A 22487-nucleotide genomic window follows, 5' to 3' on the forward strand; every position below is an offset into this window, starting at 1 on the left:
ATAAATTTCAGCCAGCCTTAGTTAGGGTTTGAAATGGGTGAATTTGATGCATTTGAGTGGTTGCTTAGGTTGAATTAGGTATGTAAACTATAGATAGGTGTTTAGAATGTATTATGTTTGAATTTTATGAATTATGGTTTTGACACCTAGGGTTTTGGAAGCCAAAAATGTGAGAATTGGTCAAATGGTGTGAATGACTTTATTTGAGATGAAAAATTGTTATTTGTGACCAATTGAGATGTGTTGGAAGTGTTATAAGTGAGTTTAAATTCGGATTGAAAATGGTCATGTTGCAGGCAGCAGGACCAAGGTCCCTTTGAGGGACCAAAAGTGAAAATTTACAAGTGCAATTGGTATGAGACCAATTGGGAATGAAAATAGACACAGAATGTAACATTTTTCATTCAGGAATCATGCCCAAAAAGTGACTAAAACCTATTGAACAAATTGACCCAAATCAGGACTTATGCAGTCTGACCTGTGCAAAAATAGCCAAATGAACAGTGTTCGTTCATTTGGTAATAACTTGGGCTGGGTAGGTCTAAATGACCTGAAATTTTACCACTGGATAGCTGAGATATAGACCTAAAACTTTCATGAAGAATACAAACCCAAATTATGCCCTTAACCAAGTCATTTGGCCACCCAAATTTGGTGACCTAAAACTGCAAGAACTAGTTTGGTGCCCAGAAATCTGGGTTAAGTCCAATCTGGCAGCCATTATTCAAATGGCTATAACTTGAGCTACAAACTCCAATTGGAGTGATTCAAAAAGGAGAATAAATTTAAGACAATAGGAAAAATTTTCTATGAAGAAAATTTTGCCAAATTCTAACAGAAAAATAATTAATGGAACAGTGAAACATAAGAGACCAAAACTGAAAATTTACAAATTTGCCTAAAAGACTTAGATTTTGAGTAAACAACCAAAGCCAACAAATTTAGTAACCAACATGTGGCATGTGGGTGAAGTTGGAATTCCCATACCTATTAAGCCTTAGAAAGTCAACAAATTGACTTGAATAGTCTAGTAAATAGTAACCCTGAAACACAAATTTTAAAGAACGTCAAGTTTACTGTATTAAAGCTAGGTATAAGTGAATTTAAATTTATTTTTTGATTTATGCTAAGTTTTGATACTAAAACACTGTGAAACTGTGTTTCAGTGGCAAAGAACACTAGGAAAGAACCCGAGGTGTCGAGTCAAGGCCAAAAGGCGACTCATATAAGGTTTGCGCACAACGTAGAATTTCTGTAAATTTTTTCTGCATATTGTTTTATATAAGTTGAAATATTGAATTGTGACATCATTATGATGAAGTATTTATGATACTTTTGATTTAAATTGTTGAAAGTTATTTGTGCATATTTTTTATGGCATAAATGTTTAGTAAATTGTTAAGATAAGTTTGAAACCACAGTGTCATGACCATATATTTGAACACCTCACTAGCATGACTAGTGGGGGTAATCAGTTTCTAATTTTGATTCTTTCTCTGGCTGAAGTGTTGAGGTGTGTGCCAGTAGAAGAAGAAATTGAATGGATATCCATATATTTGAGCTAGCTAGCCTTGTGATGTGACTTCTCCTTAGCCTCTGACTATTGAGATTATATTTGTTTCGAATGGCATGATATAACTGTGGGTTTTATGAAATTGGTTTTGACACTTCGAAATGAAATTGTTTTGATTAAAATCTCATCATTCATGTTTTGTATTTAATTCTCATGTTCAGTCCAATTTTTGAATAAATATGATTTAAATTCCGCATAAAGTTTATTTTAGTATGTTGTTCACCACTGAGTCCTAGTACTCAGCGATAGCTGTTATTGCTATCACAGATATAGAGACTAGAGGAGCAGCAGACTGAGCTACTGAGGATTGAGGAGCTACCTGCTTTGAAGTTATCGGGTATATTTTATACCCTGACTATAAAAATTTATTTTGATGTATGTAATGTATGTAAATGTATGGACATGTAAAATTGGTCTTGAGCAGCTTGTATAAAGTTTGTAATAAAGTTTAGTTTGAATTTCTTTTAATTTAAATTTTTGTAATGATGTATATAAATTGTTTTATCTTTAGTGAAATATGAATGGAAGTATTTTTTTTTAAATTGAATAAAATTGATTAATGGTATTTTGATGATTGTTGAATATTGGAAATTGTGGATTTGAATTTTTGAAAATTGATAAATGATGTTGAAATTGGTTGGGATGGTTATGAAATTGATGAAGTTGTTGAGACAAATTATTGGAAGTGTTTTCTTCAGGTAGTTGAAGAACTGTTTTCCCAAAATACAAATGGCACTCTACCGAAATTTCTATAAATTTTGCAGAAAAGTAAAATGGGACAAAAATTTTTATTAGTTTTAAAACTTTGAATAAATGATTTTAATATCTATTTAGAAATGCTCACCACTTATAAAAGTAAGAAAATTATTTTAAAATTCCTTATAGGGTACTTAATGAGTTATCGGTAGGTGAAGTTCAGTAGTTCATTAAGTATTCTACGGGATCATGTTATGCCTTACAGCGGGGTAAGGTGTGACATGTTTTAGTGGTATCAGAGCAAAAATTTTTAAGTTTGTTTTAAATTATGAATTTGTGTCTTTTCTTTGTTAAGTACAACTGCTCAATGTCCTTATTTGTTACATACAGTGCATTACATCATGAATATGAACTAACAGAGGTAAATCTCCTTGTGTTATTTGTTCAGGAGATACCCAAACTTCAAACTGAAATGGAAGAAGGAGATCGCTCTGTTGAGCAATCTGTTGAAGCTGAGGCACAAGAGGAAGCCTCAGCTCTACAAAATGTCAGTGGGTCAATGGCACCAGCCCCACAAATGTCGCAATTTCCCAGACAGTTCGCACAGTAGATGGCGGCAATATTTTAACAAATGGCTGGGGGTATGCCTGCTCAAGCTCCACCCCAAACACCTGCAGGACAACCACTGCCTCCAGTCATACAGTATGACAAGTTATTAAAGTATGGGGCTGTAGAGTTTAAGGGTACATTGGACCCTTTAGAGGCAAAACAATGGCTTGAAAAGGATGGATAGAGTGTTTAAGAAGCTGCACTGCCCAGATGAGTTGAAGTTTGAATACTCTGTGTCGCTATTGCAAGGGGATGCGTATGATTGGTGGCAGACCATCCCTCACAGCTTGGCTGAACCACCAGTACTGACCTAGGATGACTTCATCAGAGAATTAAGGCAAAAATACGTCCCAGACACATATGTAGATCAAAAGTTATAAGAATTTCTGAGCCTAAAACAAGGAAACAGATCAGTGGCAGAGTATGTGAGGGAGTTCTCCCACTTAAGCCATTATGCTGGGAGTCTCTTTTTTACCAGCAAGGCAAGGTGCAAGAGATTTGAGACAGGTTTGAAGCCTAGTTTGAGGATGCAAGTAGTGGGATTTAGACACAGCAATTTTTCAGAACTCATTTCTCAAGCACTTGAGTTGGAGAGAATTGAATCAGAAGCGACCCCAGCAAAATAAAAATCAGAGAAGACTGAGAAAACAGAGAAAGATAAAGGTGAAAAGTCAGTAGAGCCATGTCTTAGTGGTACTTCTAGGAAGAGAAAGAAATTTGGTGGACCTAGCAAAGGTCGAGGTAGAAGGTTTGGACGGGGTAGTTTCTCTGGACAGAGACCCCCTAGGTCTGGTCAGCAGTCAAGCAGGGGTTCATATCCTGCCCGCCCCTGTGAGACTTGTGGCAAGATTCATGAGGGAGAATGCTATTTGGTAATAGGAGCCTGCTTTAACTGTGGAGGCAAGGGCCATTTAGCTAAAGACTGCACTAGTGCTCCTAGATTCGGTCCAGCTGCTACGACTGCAGAAGGATCTATTTAGAGTCCTGCTCCCAGGGGTTCACAATTAGTTGGCAGAGGAAGAGGCAGAGGTAGAGGCACTGCTTCAGGTAGTTAGGGCACTGTTGGTCAGTCAGCACAAGGAAGTGCTTCAGCCAGAGTTTGCACGATGAGACAGCGAGAAGAGGCTGAGACTTCTGATGTTGTAGCTGGTATGTTTTCTATCTCTGATTAAGATGTATTTGTGTTGTTTGATCGTTCAACCCACTCATATGTTAGTACTAGCATAGTCAGTTCACTTGCTATTCCATGTGTCCAAATGAGTTTTGAAGTGCTAGTAACTAGTCCATTAGGACAAGAGGTTTGGGTCAACAGAATCTATAGAGACTGTCCTTTGGTGATCCAAGGACATGTTTTTCTGTCAGATTTGATTGAAATGCCCTTCAGAGATTATGATATTATCTTGGGCATAGATTGGTTAGCCAGGCATCACGCTATGATTGACTGTAGATTGAAGACAGTCACTTTTGGTCTCTCTCTGTACCGTGATGTGGTAATACATAGGGAGAGGCATTTATTGCCATCAAACATCATTTCGGCTGCACTTTCCAGAAGGATGATCAGAAAGGGGTGTGAAGCATACTTGGCACATGTGATACACACCCAAGTGGAGAGTCTAACACTGAGGGGCATCCCCACGGTATGTGACTTTCCGAGTCTGATGAATTGCCAGGATTACCTCCAGAAAGAGAGGTGCAGTTTGAGATTGATGTTATGCATGGTGTGGACCCAATGTAACATCCTCACTTTAGCTAGTCCATACAGTCTACTGTTCCAGTGACCAATGTCAGTTCGGACAGCTAGAAAGTCTAGAAAAATATTTAAACTAAAGTGCAGAACTATAATTAACTCAAATATTAGTAAGAAAAATTTAGGAAAAAATTTTAGAAATAAAATACAACCAAGTTAAACGAGCTGAAACCCCAGGGATGAGTAACCCAAAGGGGAAGTGACGGTGAAAGCCGTTAGCAACCCTAGACTGGGGGGGAAAATTATAAAATAATTATCGGGATTCCAGAGAAGGGTTATTGAGGTTCTTATGGCATTAGAATACCAAGAAAATGCTTAGAAGAATTTTTCAATCGGTACAGACAATTTTGGCTCGTTAAGCCAAACTGAGGGCATTTTGGTTATTTCGTCTTCAGAGATGATTTTTGGCCAACTTGTCCAGTTAAATAAATAATTTCTATGACATAAAATAAATATTTTTAAAAATTTAATTGAAATTAAATAGACAAGAAATGAAGAGAAAATGAAAGAAAATGGAATTATGATCATGATGTCATTAAAACTCTCCCAACCAATCCAATATTGACACATGGCATAAACTTATATGAAAGAGACTAAATGGGCTGGAAATGAAAAAAAGAATCAAAACTCTCTTCTTCTTCCTTCTCTTTGCCGTCACCCATTCCACCATAGCCACCATTAGCAAGCTTTCAAAGCTTGATTTTCCCTAGCTTTTACCCACCAAAACCCTAACCTAGCAACACAAAAAAGTGTTCTTACACCTTGGAGAGTCTTTTGGGAGCAAAAAGAAAAGTAAAACAAGAATCCTAGCAAGTGGGAGACTTCACCCCATTAGAGGTTTGTGACCTAACTTTGAATTTCACTTTACCCATTGGTATGCTAACCCTAGATTTTGGTAGCCTTGGTTGGGGTATGCTTGTGATGAATTCTATGGAGCTAACATGCTATTGTGGCTACCCTTAATATGCATCTTGTAAGTGGATTGAAGAAATGCAATGATAATGCATGAATTGTAATGTGTGAGTTAGGGTTTGGGGTGAAAAATGAGACCTTGACCATGTGATGATGAAAATAGGTTTTAATGATCAATTAGTGACCATTTGGTTCTGTTTGAATAAAAAATGGAGTGAATTGTGTAGTGGGATTCTAGTTTGGTATGGCTGCCCTTGGTGACCTGTAGGACTGGGCATGAGTCCAGCAGGTTTGGGCAGCAATAACTTGAATTATAGAGGTTCAATTGGTGAAAGGCCAATTGGACATGAAACTAGACACATAATGGCACAACTTTGGTGAAGAAACCATACCCATAAAACCAAGCCAAGTTGACCAAAAGTTTGCCCTAATCCGGGTGACTTGCAATCTGCCTGGGCAAAATGACCAAATTAATAGTATTTAGTTATTTAGCCATAACTTAGTGTAGAAAGGTTTAATTGACCTGAAATTTTACCAAAAAAAGCTGAAATATAGATCTACAACTTTCATGAAGAAACCTAACCCAAATTATGACCAGAACATATTTAAAAAGTGAGTTGCAGTCATTGTTCTAAGTATTGTAGATTTGGTCAGTCCAGAAATTCTGGACAAAATTTTAATCCGGCCAGTTGTGGTTGTTGGGCCATAACTAGAGCTACAAAACTCCAAATGGAGTGATTCAAAAAAGGAAATGCAATTAGACAAAATAAGGAATAACTATCGTGTTGATTATTTTGCCAAATTTCCACTGCAAAAATGACTAATGGAACAGTAAAAACAAAGCATGAAAACTGAAAATTTTGTCCAATTAACATTAAGTTTAGAAATGGTATTGGCAATCAATACCAATAAATTTAAAATGCAAAATGTGGTATGTTGGGAGTATTAGAACCAATGTACCTATTGCCTATGCAAAAGTCAACATTTTTGTTGACTAATGAATGGAATAGTAACACTAAAACTTAAATTTCAAAAATTGTGAAGCTTAAAAGTGTAAAATACCCTAGTATATCTAGCAAGATTGGTTTGGATAGGTTGACATGCCAATAAGGTTCTGTTAGCAGTATTGCATATGACTTCACGCCATTCTATGTTTCATGGCTTTCCATGCCATTCTGTAACATAATAGCCTTTAGCTATGTTATTTGAGTTGATACACTCGGGTTTTAACCATAATAATTATTACAGCTTATTAGTTGTTTGTTGCACACCGGGAGACACAATATGACCGATGGTGTGATGGTCCGAGGTACTTCGTACCCAGTACCAGTTTACCCATTTATCCAGTCCAGTCAACTAGTATGGGTTACTCGGGCAATGATAATAAACCTTACAAAATTTTAATTGAATAATACTACAAATAATATCAAAAATTAAGTCTACTAAAAAATGTAAACATACATTCTGCGTACTTATTTTTATTATATTTTATTTTATTTTATATTGTCACCACTCAGCAGAATTGCTTAGCGCTTTGCTTTTGCCACATGCAAGTACTGGAGACCTCACTGGAGAGCCGAGCAGACATCAGATAGGGTGAGTTTTCAGAGCTGCATCCGGAGTTCAGAGTCAACTCACCTCTGTAGTGCATATGGTAAGACATTAGGATTTTGGGTAGCATTTTGTATTTTGTATTTTGTATTAGTTTTGGGATTGTAACTATAAACTCTTGAAATTATTTGATGATGTAAATATATGAAATTTCATATTATTAAAATTTTCTATGTATTATGTTAAGAAATATTTATGAATGTGCTTCCAGTAATGAAGTGAAAAGAAAAATTCTGAGAATAGTATTGAGATTTTGAGATTGACTTGATATGTGTGTATAATGGAGTCTAGATTTTGGAAATTATATTGGAAGTGTTTTTAAACAGGTGCAGAAGAACTATTTTTCCAATTTACTGCTGGCACTCTGCCGGATTTTCTATAAATATTTCAGAAAAATTTAGATTTATCAAAAATTGTAAATAAATGAATTTAAAAGGGATAAATTGTAATTAATATATGAAGTGGCGCTCCGGCACACTGAGTGGCATAACTTGCTCGGCTACACTGTAGACGGGTAAGGGGTGTCATACCCAATCTCCATAACACCATATAGAATGGCACCTGCAGAATTAAAAGAGTTGAATGTGCAGTTGGAAGAGCTGCTTGACAAGGGCTTCATCCGCCCTAGTATGTCACCTTGGGGAGCGCCAGTTTATTTGTTAAGAAAAAGGATGGCACTCTCCGCTTATGTATTGACTATCGACAGTTGAATAAGGGGACAAAAAAGAATAGATATCCATTACCCCGCACTGATAACTTATTTGATGAGTTGAGGGGTGCAGCTGTGTTCTCCAAAATTGACCTGAGATCAGGTTATTATTAGCTAAAAGTACAAGAGCAGAGTATTCCTAAAACTGCCTTCAAAACCCATTATGGCCATTATGAGTTCTTGGTCATGCCATTCGGGTTAACTAATGCTCCAGCTGCTTTTATAGATCTGATGAACACTATCTTCAGACCATACCTCGACCAGGTTGTTGTGGTATTCATAGATAATATATTAGTCTATTCGAGGAGTGCAGAAGAGCATGATAGACATATGTGGATTGTACTGTAGACTTTGTGGGAGAAACAGCTATACGCCAAATTATCGAAATGTGAATTTTGGCTTAAGGAAATATCCTTCTTGGGGCACGTAGTATCAGTAGAAGGCATCAAGGTAGATCCAAGTAAGATAGAAGTTGTCCTCAATTGGGGGCCACCCAGAAATATCACGGAGATTCGCAGCTTTCTTGGTTTAGTTGGATACTACCATTGATTTGTGAAGGGATTCTCCATGTTGGCATCTCCACTGACCAAGCTACTTAAGAAAGATGTGAAATTTCAGTGGTCGGATAAATGCCAACAGAGTTCTGATAAGTTAAAGAGATGTTTGACTGAAGCTCCAGTCCTGACTTTACCTACCCCAGGTAAAGAATATACAGTTTATAGTGATGCTTCTTATAATGGGTTAGGCTGTGTATTGATGCAAGATCGAAATGTCATTGCCTATGCATCACGCCAGCTGAAACTGCATGAGAGGAATTATCCAATACATGATTTGGAGCTTGCAGCTATTGTGTTTGCTCTTAAGATCTGGAGACACTATTTGTATGGGGAGAAGTGCTACATCTACATAGATCATAAGAGTTTGAAGTATTTGGGCACCAGAAAGAGTTAAATTTGAGACAGAGGAGATGGTTAGAGTTGAATTTGAGACAGAGGAGATGGTTAGAGTTGATAAAAGACTATGATTGTTTGATAGACTATCAGCTAGGGAAAGCAAATGTGGTGGCTGACGCCTTAAGTCGCAAGACTATGGCAAGTCTACGGGTAACTCCTTTGTCTATAGTACATGAATTGAGATCATTACATTCCAGCTTAGAGATTAATGATGAGGGGCAGACAGCAGTTGCATGGCATGTACAGCCAGTGTTGACTGATCGGATCAGAATGGCTACTCAGAATGATGAAAGGTATGTTGGAAGAAGTCCGACAGGACAAGAAACCAGAATTCTCAGTAAGAGATGACGGTCTACTGCTACATAAGGGCAGAATATGTGTTCCTAATGATGTTAATTTGAGGCAAATCATTTTGAAGGAAGCACATGAGTCTCCTTTTACCATGCACCCTGGTGGCACAAAAATGTATAAAGGGCTAAAGGAGCATTACTGGTGGATGGGTATGAAAAGAGATGTGGCAGAATTTGTTTCCAAATGCCTAACTTGTCAGCAAGTAAAGGCACAGCATCAAGTACCAGCTGGTTTGTTACATCCACTACCAGTACCAGAATGGAAATGGGAGAAAATAACAATGGATTTTTTGATGGGACTTCCGAGGACACAGAAGAGTCATGATGCAGTATGGGTTATTGATGACAGACTGATCAAGTCTGCTCATTTTCTTCCAATCTGAATGGACTACAGTTTGGAAAGATTGGCCAAGTTATACATTGATGAGATTGTAAGACTACATAGAGTGCAAGTATCCATCGTATCAGACAGAGATCCTAGGTTAACTTCTAAATTCTGGGGTAGTCTTCAAAGACCCCTAGGAACTAGATTGAACTTCAGCATGGCATTCCACCCACAGACAGATGGCCAGTCTGAAAGGGTAATTCAGATCTTAAAGGACATGCTACGGGCTTGTGTGATTGAGTTTGAGGGCAGTTGGGACACACACTTGCCTTTGATTGAGTTTGTTTACAACAATAGCTACCAATCAAGCACTGGAATGCCTCCATATGAAGCTTTGTATGGTAGAAAATGCAGAACTCCTTTGTGTTGGGATGAAGTAGGTGAAAGGAAGATGATTGGGCTAGAAATTGTTCAGCAAACCGAGGAGAAAATCAGATTGATTAGAGATCGACTTAAGGATATTGATTTAAAGAGAAGGGATATTGAGTATGCAGTGGGTGAGAAAGTATTTCTCAAGGTTTTCCCTTGGAAGAAAATCATGAGATTCGGCAGAAAGGGAAAAGCGAGTCCTCATTTTATTGGGCCATATGAGGTTCTGGAAAGAGTGGATCCTTTGGTATATCGGTTGGCACTACCTCTAGAGTTGGAGAAGATACACAATGTCTTCCATGTGTCTATGTTGAGGAGGTCTCGATCAGACCCATCTCATATACTACCAATAGAAGAAATTGAAGTGAATCCAGACCTCACATATGAGGAAGAACCCATAGAGATTCTAGCTTATCAGGTGAAGCAGCTACGAAATAAGCATATCCCATTAGTGAAAGTGCTGTGGAACCATCATTCAGGCGAAGAAGCTACTTGGAAACGAGAGGAGGACATGAGGATATAGCACCCACAACTGTTCAGAGATTGATACCAGGTAAAATTTCGAGACGAAATTTATTTAAGGGGGGGGGGGGGGAGAATTGTAACATCCCTATTTGTATAGCCTGGTATATTTCACTATTCCGGTGACTAGTGTTGGTCCGGATAATTAAGGGGATTAGAACCATACTTAAGACAACCAGATAAGCCTTAAACCCAAATAATTATTAATTGCCAGTTAGTTAAGTATAAATAAGAAAAACAGAACATAAGAAGTTAAATGAGCCAAGAGTCACAGCGATGGGTGACCTTCTCAGGAAGGATTGCGAAGTCGATTTAAACTCAAATTTCAAACCATAAAATGTGACGCCACGGTCCTTAAGACTATTATGAACACAGTAGAAAAGAGAAAATCACGAAAAAAAATTGTTAAGCCAGTCAAATAATTAGGTCAGGGATCCAGAATAAATATTGAATTATTTTCAAACTGGGTCGAACCGGTGAGGGGCAATTTGATCAATTGACCCCGAGAGCTGACTCCTAACCTAACTGACCAAATTGTCCAATAAAATTGGGTAAAAGAAAATTTCAGAATCAGGAATTAAATTAAAGAAATAAATGAAAAATAAAAGAAAAAGAAAAAGAATTAAAAGTTGAATTATTACATCACACATATGACATCATGGATGATGTCAAAAATTCATTTTAATTTTCCCCCAATAATTGTCCAAGTCAAAAATAAATATTAAAAACATAAAATACAAAAAAAAAATAATAATAAAAGAAATTTCACTCTTCTTCCCTCACCATTTTCGGCCAACTCTCTGTCCCTCACTCACCTCCATTTTTACTCCTCCATTAAATCTAGAGCAAGTTTTTACTCTCATCAATTAACCCTAATTCTCAAAAATTTCCCCTATAAACTTTACAATCTCAACTAGAAAAAGAGATTAAAGAAACAAAGAAAAGGAAGAAGGGAGAAAAATTGAAGATTGAACTCCAAAGTTGAGGTAAGGAACTAAATTGACATTTTTAGTTTAAAATACATGTTATGAGTTAAATTAACTTAGATTTCAACTTCAAAATCAAAAGAAAACATGGCTGAGGGACCAAACATAAATTTTAGCCAGCCTTAGTTAGGGTTTTAAATGGGTGAATTTGATGCATTTGAATGGTTGCTTAGGTTGAATTAGGTATGTAAACTATGGATAGGTGTTTAGAATGCGTTAGGTTTGAATTTTATGAATTAGGGTTTTGACACCTAGGGTTTTGGAAGCCAAAAATGTGAGAATTGGTCAAATGGTATGTTTGACCTTTTTTGAGATGAAAAATGGTCATTTGTGACCAATTGAGATGTGTTGGAAGTGTTAGAAGTGAGTTTAAATTCAGATTGAAAATGGTCATATTGTAAGCAGCAGGACCAAGGTTCCTTTGAGGGACTAAAAGTGAAAATTTACAAGTCCAATTGGTATGAGACCAATTAAGAATGAAAATAGACACAAAATGGAACATTTTTCATTTTGGAATCATGCCCAAAAAGTGACCAAAATCTATTGAACAAATTGACCCAAATTCGGACTTATGCAGTATGACCTGTACAAAAATGAACAGTATTTGTCCATTTGGTCATAACTTGGGCTAGGTAGGTCTAAATGACCTGAAATTTTACCAGTGGATAGCTGAGATATAGCCCTAAAACTTTCATGAAGAACACAGATCTAAATTATGCACTTAACCAAGTCATTTGGCCACCCAAATTTGGTGACTTAAACTGCCAGAACTAGTTTGGTGCCCAGAAATCTAGGTAAAGTCTAATCCGGCAGCCATTATTCAAATGGCTATAACTTGAGCTAAAAAACTCCAATTGGAGTGATTTGAAAAGGAGAATGAAGTTAAGACAATACGGAACATTTTCTATGAAGAAAAGTTTGCCAAATTCTAACAGAAAAATGACCAATGGAACAGTGCAACTTAAGACACCAAAACTGAAAATTTACAAATTTGCCTAAAAGACTTAGATTTTGAGTAAACAATCAAAGCCAACAAATTTAGTAACCAAAATGTAGTATGTGGGTGAAGTTCGAATTCCCATACCTATTAAGCATTAGAAAGTCAACAAATTGACTTGAATAGTGTAGTGAATAGTAACCCCGAAACACAAATTTTAAAGAACGTCAAGTTTAGCGTATTAAATTTAGGTATAAGTGAATTTAAATTTATTTTTGGATTTATGCTAAGTTGTGATACTGAAACACTGTGAAACTATGTGTTTTAGTGGAAAAGAACACCGGGAAAGAACCCGAGGTGTCGAGTCAAGGCCAAAAGGCGGCTCATATCAGGTTTGTGCACAATGTAGAATTTCTGTAAATTTTCTTCCGCATATTGTTTTGAATAAATTGAAATATTGAATTGTGACATCATTATGATGAAGTATTTATGAGGATTTAAATTGTTGAAAGTTATTTGTGTATATTTTTTATGGCATAAATGTTTAGTAAATTGTTAAGATAAGTTTTGAAACCACAGTGTCATGACCATATATTTGAACACCTCACTAGCATGACTAGTGGGGGTAATCAGTTTCTAATTTTGATTCCTTCTCTAGCAGAAGTGTTGAGGTGTGTGCCACTAGAAAAAGAAATTGAATGGATGTCCATATATTTGAGCTAGCTAGCCTTGTGATGTGACTTCTCCTTAGCCTCTAGTTATTGAGATTATATTTGTTTCGAATGGCATGATATAACTGTGAGTTTCATGAAATTGGTTTTGACACTTCGAAATGAAATTGTTTGGATTAAAATCTCATAATTCTTGCATTTAATTCTCATGTTCAGTCCAATTTTTGAATAAATATGATTTAAATTCCACATAAAGTTTATTTTAGTATGTTGTGCACCACTAAGTCCTAGTACTCAGCGATAGCTGTTATTGCTATCGCAGATATAGAGACTAGAGGAGCAGTAGAGTGAGCTGCTGAGGATTAAGGAGCTACCTGCTTTGAAGGTACAGGATATATTTTATACCCTAACTATAAAAATTTATTTTGATGTATGTAATGTATGTAAAGGTATGGACATGTAAAATTAGTCTTGAGCAGCTTGTATAAAGTTTGTAATAAATTTTAGTTTGAATTTCTTTTAATGTAAATTTTTATAATGATGTATATAAATTATTTTATCTTTAATGAAATATGAATGGAAGTATTTTGTTTTAAATTGAATAAAATTGATTAATGGTATTTTGATGATTGTTGAATATTGGAAATTGTGGATTTGAATTTTTGAAAATTGATAAATGATGTTGAAATTGGTTGGGATGGTTGTGAAATTGATGAAGTTGTTGAGAAAAATTATTGGAAGTGTTTTTTTCAGGTATTTGAAGAACTGTTTTCTCAAAATACAGACGGCACTCTGCTGAAATTTCTATAAAACTTGTGAAAAAATAAAATGGGACAAAAAATTTTATTAGTTTTAAAACTTTGAATAAATGATTTTAATATCTATTTAGAAATGCTCACCACTTATAAAAGTAAGAAAATTGTTTTAAAATCCCTTGTAGGGTACTTAATGAGTTATTGGTAGGTGAAGTTCAGTAGTTCATTAGGTATTCTATGGGATCATGTTATACCTTATAGAGGGGTAAGGTGTGACATATATGTTTTATGTATGCCATGATTAATGATATGTTATGTTTTTTTGTGACTCATATGCGCTTTTTATGTGCTCAATACTTCTTTTTGCTTTAAAAAATGAGAGGTTCAAGATGGTCCGCTAGGTTAATCAGCACTCCACCCGAGAATGAGGGCATTAAAGTACTACCCGCCAACCCTATTCTCAAGGAGAACGCAAGTAGTGGTGGAAGTAGAGAATCTTTAAGAGGTCCTAGATGGTCCTTTGAAGTCAGCAGGGAAACTGTGTAGGCACCCAGAATGTCTATATGTAACATCCTCACTTTAGCTATTCCGTATAGTCTACTGTCCTGGCAACCAATGTTAGTCCGGCCAGCCAGAATGTTTGAAATTATAATTAGACTAGAGTGGGAGTTATAAAAAAACCAAACAATGCTCATAAAAATCAAGGAAAATTTTTAGGAACGAAATGCACTAAGGTTAAACGAGCCAAAAACCCAGTGATGAGTAACCCGCAGAGGAAGTGACGGTGTAGGCCGTTAGCAACCGTAAACCCGGGGGAAACTTCATAAAATAATTTTTCGGACCTCAGGGAAGGATTATTGGGGTTCCTATGACAATAGAATGTTAAGAAAATACAAGGAAAATTTAATCAATCGATACACACAATTTTGGCTCATTAAGCCAAACAGAGGGCATTTTCGTCATTTCATCTTCAGAGATGATTTTTTACCAACTTATCCATTTATGTAAGTGAATTATATGACATAAAATATGAAAAATATTGATGAAAAATTATTTAAAAATGAATATGAAAAGAAAGAACAGAAATTATAAATAAATGAGATTTATTACTTCATGCTTACGTAAGCATGAGGTAATTAAAAAGCTATGGCCAATCAAATTAAAGAAAGACAATTATAATACTTTAAAAGATGAGGAAAAGAAGTAAAATTCTATAAAAAGTTCAGCAACCGCTCTCTTCTTCTTCTTGCCATCCCATACCCTCTCCTTCACTCCTCCATTTTCAAAGCTTCCTTCCCTTAGTCCTCTCTCAATAAAACCCTAACTTAGCAATATAAAACCTTGATATTTCATCTTGGTGAAGCTCTTGGGAGCAAAAGGAAGTGTAAAGGAAGAACTCTAGCAAGTTTGAAATTTCCTCCATTAGAGGTTAGTGACTAAACTCATTCACTCTCTTTGGATTCATGTTGAAGGAGTGGAGTGGAATTTAAATTTGCATGAAAATTAAAAATATACCATGTGTAAGCTATTCATAAAATTTTGGTAGTTTTGGGATAGGTAGGGTTTGAAGATTTTCCTTGAATGGATGTGGTACTCTAGCTGCCCTTAATACTAATATATTGATTAGGATAGTGAAGTGCAAGTGAATGCAAAAATCTGAAATGGTAGTGCTAGGGTTTGGACTCAAATTGAGACTTTGTTCATGTACTTGGTGAAAGAGAGTTTTAAAGGTCAATTACTGACTATTTGGCTGTGTGTGAATAAGAAATGAAGTGGTTTGTTTAGTGGGAATTAAAGTTAGTATGGCTGCCCTTGGTGACCCACAAGACTAGGCATGAGTCCAGCAGGTTTGCAATAACTGGAGTTATAGAGGTTCAATTGGTGCAAGACCAATTGGACATGAAACTAGACACAAAATGGCACAACTTTGGTGAAGAAACCATGCCCAGAAAACCAAACCAAGTTGACCTAAAGATTACCCTAATATGGGTGACCTGCATTATGCCTGGGCAAAATGACAAAATGAATAGTTTTTATTCATTTGGCCATAACTCAGTGTAGAGAGGTCCAATTGAATTGAAATTTTACCAAAAAATATCTGAGACATATACCTACAACTTTCATGAAGAAACCTAACCCAAATTTTGACCATAACATGTTCAAAATGTGACCTGCAAGCACTGCACAAAACACTGTAGATTTAGTCAGTCCAAAAAATCTGGGAAGTTGGCAATCCAGCCAGTCATGGTATTTAGGCCATAACATGAGTTACAAAGCTCCAAATGGAGTGATTCAAAAAAAGAAATGTAACTAAACACAATAAGGAACAACTTCCATGTTGACAACTTTGCGAAATTCCCACTACAAAAATGACTAATGGAACAGTAAATACAAGGCTTGAAATCTGAAAATTTTGAACAACTAACATTAAGCTTAGAAATGGTATTGGCAACCAATCCCAATAATTTTAGAAGGCAAAATATGGTATGTTGGGAGTATTAAAACCAATGTACCTACTGTCTATGCAAAAGTCAACATTTTTGTTGACTATTGAAATGAATAGTAACACCTAAACATAAATTTCAAGAATTGTATAAATTATGACTGTAACATGCCCTAGTACACCTAGCAAGATTGGTTTAGATTGGTTGGCATGCCAATAGGGTTATGTTAGCAGTACTGCATATGGCTTCATGCCATTCTGTGTTTTATGGCCTCACGTGCCATTGGCTATGTTGATTGAGTTATTATACTTGGGTTTTATCCCTGATAATTATTACAACTTATTAGCTGTTCTATTGCACACTAGGAGACACAATGTGACCGATGGTGTGATGGTCTGAGGTACTTAATACCCAGTGTCAGTTTACCCGTTTATCCAGTCTAGTTGACTAGTATTGGTTACTCGGGCAATGATAATAAATCTTTCCAAATTTTAATCGAATAATGCTGCAATAAATGACAGATATTAAGTCTACCTAAGATGTAAACATACATTCTGCATATTCACTTTATTTTAATTATTTTATTTTATATTGTCACCACTAAGCAGAATTGCTTAGCGCGTCGCTTTTGCTACTTGCAGGTACTGGAGTCATAGCTGGGGAGTCCAATAGACCTCATACCGGGTGAGCTTTTAGATCTGCACACAGAGTCCAGAGTCACCTTACATTTGCAGTGCATTGGTAGGACATTAGGCTACTTTTGGTCTTTTGTATTTTGTAAACTTTTGTTATGTATATTTTTAAACTCATGTAATTATGCTTTTTATGTAATTATTTATGAACCATGTTCAGTAATAAATTGAGTATTTCTTATTGAATTGAGTATGATATGAAATGAATTGAAATTTGAGATAATGAAGTCATTTGAGAAATTGTTGAAAATATGTTGGTGGTTGACTGAGATTGATATTATGATTATATTGGAAGTGTTTTTAATAAATTCAGAAGAACTATTTTTCTAATTTTCAGCCAGCACTCTGCGGAATTTTTTTTTTAAATTTGCAAAAAATTCAGATTAATGAAAATTATAAATAAATGAATTAAAAAGGGTAAATTGTAATGAAAATACGATTTGGTGCTCCTGCACACTGTGTGGTATATCTTGCTTGGCTACACTGTAGACGGGTAAGAGGTGTCACACTATAAATGCACGAAGGAGTTCTCATGGCTTCTCCCAACAGAATGAGACTGAGCCTTCTAGTGTTGGAAGGATGGGAGAAGACCCTTTTGAGGAAGGAGGAGATGAATTAAAGTTTGTATCTTCTCCACAGCCAGAACCGGAGTATGGGTTTGGATATCAATATCCGCAATAAGGAAATTTTGGAAACCTTGAGTTTATGGGATACCCCCAATATCTACCTTTTATGCCCTACCCACCTTACTTCTGTAACACCCCTCACCCGTCTACAGTATAGCCGAGCAAGGCGTGCTACACGGCGTGCCGAAACACCTAGTCTGTGATTATTTCATTTCCTTAACTCAATTTGATTTTAAGAAGTCTTTTATGTAATATTCATATCATGCTGATACTATTTTCATACTTTGATAAAATAGTGTTTCAAAAATGGTAATAAAAATTTAGTAAGGTACCGTCTGTATTTCGAGCAAACTGTCCTTCCAAACCTGTTGAAAACAGTTTAATATGATAATATCAAAATCTCAGATATTTCACAGTCTCTATTTCTCAATAAAGTCAATAGACTTTTATAGTCATTAAACAGTTCCATAATACAGTCCATAATAATTCAAATATATCCAGAAAATCTCCATGTTATTTAATATGTACAAAATATTACAAACTTTAGAGTTTTCCTAATATTACAAAATACAGGGCCAAATTTCAAAAATACAACAAAAGTACAAAATACAAGATATCCTAAGTCCTACCATGTATGCAATGCAGTGCAGATGACTCTGGACTCCTGTGCAAATCTGATGACTCACCCAGTCGTAGGTCTGCTGGGGTCCCCAGCTGTGTCTCCAATACCTACGCGTTGCTAAGCAATTTTGCTTAGCGGTGCCACATATAAAGAAATATACGCTAAAATAAAGTAAATAAAGTGTTTACGAATTTATAACATCAATATACTTTGCAGTTGCTGATTCTACTTTTATTTGCTAATTTTTGGTAGTGTTGTATGCCAATAGACTGGATTTAGCTATTTGAATTTAATAGTACTTGAATTGTTGCCCGTGTAGCCTATTACTGACCAGACTAGATAAATGGATATACTAGCACTGGGCACCTAGTACATTGGGCCGTCACACCATCGGTCACAAAATGTCTCCTGGTGTGCAAATAGTGTGGCTAAAAAGCCATATAGTCATTCTGGCGATAAGCTAATAATAAATACACAATATGTATAGCCGTAGGCTATTAAAGTCACAGTGTGGCATAATAAGCCGTAAAAACATAGTATGGCATGAAGCCATTTACAGAACAGCTGTCAGAATCCTATTGGCATGCCAACCTATCCAAACTAGTCAACTAGGAAAACTAGGGCACATTATAAATTAATTGTTTAATTCTTCAATCTTTAGAGTTTACTAACTATTATGTAATTCATAAGTCAATGCATATGTTGACCTTTTTAGGTACTATGGATAAGTTGTTTCTAGTATCAACATGTCACATATTGTAATTCAATATGCTGCCAATATAGTGCAATTTACCATTCTTACAAGTTGGCATTCATTGCTAAATTGCTTCAAGCATCATTGTATGTAAATGTCAAATTCTCAATTTTTGGTGTGCTAGATTGGTCTAGCTTAAAGTCTTATTTCTCTTAGTTTTTGGCTTCTGGTCAAAGAAGCAAAATTACAGCTCTATGTCTTATTGCATGCGGGCCAAAATTTTAGGTCATTCTGAGTTGTATAGACCAAGATATTGTCAATTTACTAAAGCTGGACAGATTGCACCTTTAGTGCAAAATTTGGTCAACTTTAGGTCACTTTTAGTTCTGGCAGTTTTGGTATCCGAAATTGTGCAAGCTATTTGACTTGGTTCTGGTCATTTATGGGCTTTGGTGTCTTCATAAGAATTGTAGCTCTATATCTAATCTAACCATGGTAAAACTTTCAGGTCTATTGGACCTGTTTTGAGTGAGTTATGGTCATCCTAATGATTATTATTCATATGGTCAAAAATCTGGGTTGCAAGGTTGCAATTCCGGATTTGGTCATTTTAAGGTCAATTTCTAGGCAGAATTTTGACAACATTTCTACATTAAAGTTGGCCTATTTGGTGTCTAGTTTCAACCCTCATTGGCCTCATACCAATTGGGTTTACGGTTTGGTACTTATGATCTAATTTATGTACTGCCATCAATACACAACCTGCACAAAACACATACACTTCCAATTTGATATTCCTTCTCCTCCTCATTACTTCAATATTCAATCAATGACACTTCCATATATATATTGTACACAATTCTAGCAACAATTTTTGGGCAGAACATTCAAATGCTCAATCCACACAATTCACCATTAAGTTCAACATTCACTTCCACTAAAATTCAACATATCTCAATGTCAATATTACACATACATTTCAACATACTCGTACTTCAATATCACTTACACATGCTGCCCACAATTTAACACTATCATATTTCATTAATAAACTTCATATTCACACACAAATTCAAGATTTAATAGGCTGCCAAACATGGCAGTTTGCCCAAAGCATTAAGGTTCCATTTCACACCCTTAATTCAAGCATTACATGCACATACTTAGATTTTAACTTACTACATCTTCCATTTAAGTTAATCAACCTTAATTTCCATCCACTAGAGGTAAGAAAAATTCAAATACAACACATATTCATGGCTGCCGAAAATATACCATTTCATTTCTCAATGTTTTCTTCATTTCTCTTTACCAAAATACTCACCTCAACCTAAACACAAGGTTTACTAAAGCAAGGGAGAGGTTTTGGACACTTACAATTTTTGAAGCTTATCAAAACTTCACCAAATTTTGTTTTTCTTGTTGCCAATATCTTCCCCAAGGTGAATAGGCAAGCTTTAATGAAGAAACCAAGTGAAAATGGTGGCTTGATCATGCACCCATGGAGGTTGCATGTGGGCCGGCCATGGTGGTTTCCATGGTGAGTTTCTCTCGGCTGGTTATTTCTCAAGGTTAAAGATGATGGTTTCTATCCACAAATGACTAGTATAGCTATCCCAAATTAGGAGTTAGTGGAGCAATAGGTAATAGTTTAATGGTTAATTAGTTAAAGTTCCACTATTTACACATTTAGCTAAATTCTTTTACTATTTATACATTGTATCCTATTTTAATTTTTTCATGGCATTTTCTAAGTGCAATATCATTTATTTGTAATGGAAATTGAGGTCAAAAGGCAACTCTAGGTGTCAAATAACCAAAATGCCCCACTTCGCGTTATATTCCTAATTTTTCGGCAATACCAATTTTTGTCTATTTTTCGATTTTTCATTTTTCTTTGTATTAATTTATTAATTTTTTTTTTGATATTTCTAGTGTTAATTACATTTCAATTAACCTTTATTTATGTCTCAAAATTAAATTTATTAATCCCCGTAGTCCTGGGGTCAACAACGGCCTTTCCAGTGCGGTCACCCATCGCTATAGTGCCGGCTCGTTTAACTTAGCTTCATTTTCTCTCTTTCATTTTTCTTTGATTTTTCTTGTATTTTATTTTTATTTGTTTCATCATTATATGTCTATTCACTATCACCGAAGTATAGTTCTAGACATCTTGACTTGCCTGGATTGATATTTGGCTACTGGAGTAATAGAACGTATAGAACATGTACAATGGGGATGTTACAACTCTTCCCCTCTAAATAAAAATTTTGTCCTCGAAATTTACCTAATGTGAAGAGCTGATGGAACTGTTGCCTCATTATCTCCTTGCTCTCCCATGTTGCTTCTTCCGTGTTGTGGTGTCTCCATAGGATTTTCACTAGTGGAATTGTCTTGTTTATGAGCTCTTTTACCTCTCGTGCCTAGATTTTAATTGGTTATTCTTCATATGTCAGGTTGTACCACAATTTCTTTTGGTCAGATGACATGTGAAAGATCTGATCTGCATCTTCTGAGCATCGGGACATGGAACACATCATGTATCTTATCCAGCTCAGGTGGTAAGGCTAATCTGTAGGCTACTAGTCCCACACGTTCAATAACTTCATATGGGCCAATGAACCTAGGGCTTAATTTTCCCTTTTTCCCGAATCTCAACACTTTCTTCCATGGTGATACTTTGATAAATACCTTCTCGCCAACTTCATACTCAATGTCTTTTCTCCTCAAGTCAGCATAAGATTTCTATCGGTCTGAGGCAACTTTTAAATTGGCCTTTATCAGTTTCACCTTTTCCTCTGTCTGTTTTATCAGGTCTAGCCCCACTAGCTTATCTTCACCCAACTCAGTCTAATATACAGGTGTTCTGCATTTTCTCCCATACAGTGCTTCATAGGGTGCCATTTGTATGCTAGCTTGATAGATATTGTTGTATGCAAATTCTGCCAGTGGAAGGTATCTGTCCCAACTTCCCTCAAACTCAATAACACAACTTCTCAGCATATCCTTGAGGACCTAGATTATTCTTTCTGACTCTCCATCCGTCTGAGGATGAAAGGCCATACTGAAATGGAGTTGTGTGCCCAAGGATTCTTGTAATTTCTTCCAAATCTAAATGTAAACCTCGAGTCTCTATCAGATATAATGGACAGTGGAATTCCATGTAGTCTAACTATCTCACTGATGTATAATTCTGCTAGCTTTTCCAGTGAGTAGTCAGTTCTGACTGGCAAAAAATGTGCTAAATTGGTCAATCTATCCACAATCACCCATACTACATCATGCTTCTTCTAAGTGAGAGGTAGACCACTGACAAAGTCCATAGTGACTCGGTCCCATTTCCATTCAGGTATGTTTATGGGCTATGAAAAACCTAATGGAACTTGATGTTCTGCTTGGACTTGCTGACATGTCAAGCATCTAGTTACATAGTCAACTATGTCCTTCTTCATACCTGGCCACCAGTATCGGAGTTTCAGGTCATGGTACATTTTTGTGCTTCCTGGGTGCATAGCATACACACTGTTATGTGCTTCTCTCAAAATACTGGTTTTCAATTCTTTATCATCTGGAACACATACTCTTTCTTTATAGTATAGGCACCCATTTTCTTTCACTTCATAT

Source organism: Hevea brasiliensis, chromosome 10, assembly GCF_030052815.1.
Source record: "Hevea brasiliensis isolate MT/VB/25A 57/8 chromosome 10, ASM3005281v1, whole genome shotgun sequence".
NCBI lineage: Eukaryota > Viridiplantae > Streptophyta > Magnoliopsida > Malpighiales > Euphorbiaceae > Hevea > Hevea brasiliensis.